Source organism: Calonectris borealis, chromosome 5, assembly GCF_964195595.1.
Source record: "Calonectris borealis chromosome 5, bCalBor7.hap1.2, whole genome shotgun sequence".
Lineage (NCBI taxonomy): Eukaryota > Metazoa > Chordata > Aves > Procellariiformes > Procellariidae > Calonectris > Calonectris borealis.
The window spans coordinates 25,215,689-25,217,933 of NC_134316.1; positions in this window are offsets into that span (position 1 = coordinate 25,215,689).

The following is a 2,245-nucleotide window of genomic DNA, read 5'->3' on the forward strand; positions in this document are numbered from 1 at the left end:
CACTGTCTCTTGACACCATACACTAAAGCACTGAGATTGCCAAAGTGTCATTTTTTCCTTTATTAACATTTAAAATGTTAGAGACAGCAAATAAGAAGGAAAAAAGCTACACTAAAGCTAATTTAAAGTTATCTTGAACACATGAAAGCAGGCAGCTGATTTTTCCTGTATGAAATGATAGCTGAAGAACAAAAGAAATTTTCACTAAAGTTCAAAGCTTAGCTTTACATTCTTTGTCATTTTCCCCCTGACACCCAACATCCAAATTAGATGTTGGAATCCACCTGCAGAAACCTGTATTAGAAATAACAACTAGTTGCATGGCAGTTCCTGAACAGTTTTACTGCATTCATATTCCTTTGGCTTAGCATAACAGGAGGCTTTGGTATCTGGTGTGTGATCTCTGTGGTATCTGCAGGATCTCAGACCCTAACTAGTGGATATGAGAGGGGGGAATAAACAAAAGTGATTTAAAAAAACATTAAAAGTACACTAAGTGGCAAAATGTTTAATCACTTGGAATGAGTATGGCAATATTTTGATGTTACTGTGTCCAACCGAAGGCAGAATTAAAGAGCTCAACTCATTACATTATTAAAGGAATTAGCACATTACCTTGGCACCTTCAAGTATGTGGGAGTCCTTCTGAAACACATTCTGAACATCTTGCAGAGTTGAGAATTTAATCCAGCAATAACGTCTGTGAAAGCCTGTATCTTTGTCCTAGTTACCAGTTTGAAAAAAAAAAATCCAATTACTGTAGAAAATATTCACATAGGCTGTTAAAAACTTTATATGGATATTCAATTTAAGGATTCAGAAATTATCAGAGAAATTGGCACACTTGCTGTTTCAGAAGTTTTTCACACTTTAAGACATTTACTCTCATTGACAGCATGTGGGGGCCTAGCAGAGGCTGTTCTGCATCCTTTTCTCTCAATTTGAGTCCAGCAATCATAAAAAAATTTAAGATTTTAAGTTACAGTTGAAGACTGAAACAACCAGCTATGCGTTATTTCAAACTGCAGTAGTTATCTACTATTAAGCCAGTCACAACAGAACTGACATTTAAATGGCTGCCTGATTTGAAAATAAGCCTGCCACAGTACTTGAAAAGCATTCAGCAAGATAAAGCAGCTGCTTAAGATGCTAAGAAAGCAGGCTGCAATTCGAGATGACAAGCACTAACTGCATTGAACAGGGAAAAAAAGTTATTTTTAAGAATAATTTGCCAGTTGGAAAAGACAGTTGTCAATAAAAGGAGATAATGCAGAAAAGCCAGGTCTACTAAAGTGCCTTTTATCCCAACTCTGATCCCCATCAGAGTTCACAACAGCTCTGCCACTGAATTCACTGATCATCAGGCATGACTGGCAGCACTTCCAAACACCAGTGAAGTTTTCACCCACAAGGTACTATAGTCACGCTGCCCGGTTCCAGTATCCCAGTGATGTCTTAATTAGGATGTCTTAAGTAGGGCAGATTTTTGTACCTCTGGCAGTTTTAAGCATTAATGAACCCTCCTAAAGTAATCACTGACTCAAAACATAGACACGTGCATCAGTTTAGCTTCAGTAAGTGACGGAGGCAGGTTTATGGTAAGCTGCCAGCCTTCGCAATGAAGCAATGCGTTCTGTCCTGGGCCGGAGGAACAGAGCATGGCAGGCAGACACCTAAGCTTCAGTGTTCAGAAATAACCAGACTGTTTCAAACTGTCTTTCTCCATTTCCAAACTAGTCCTCAACTGGTAGTGAACCCATCAGCTCACTAACTGAAGTTCACTACACACTGAGCTTAATTTAACAGACTATTACTTCACATGGAGAAACATGAGCAGGCAGGAGAACCTCTACTTCTTCAGCAATGACCTGCAACTTATCCATAACAGAGTGGGAAAGGAACACTTTTTTTGACTGTTCATCTCTAAGAAACTGCACTAGATGCTATTATCCCTGACCTACACGCTCAGAAGATAAATAACCTAAACGGCAGAGGCATGAACAGCTGACAGCTTGGGAGCATCCTGAAAAGGTTGCGGTTTTTGTTAGCCCCGCACAGCAGGAAAAGATTGTAGGTTCATACCCACATCTTTGGATTTTTTAGGCCAGTACGACCAGGCACATAAACGCTTTATTCTTTGTCAGAAGCAAGATAACACGATGATAGAGAAGCTCAAAGCACTTTTATGTTAATTATTCAGAAACGGCAGCATCAACAGGATCTGAGAGATGTGCTTTCTAAAGCT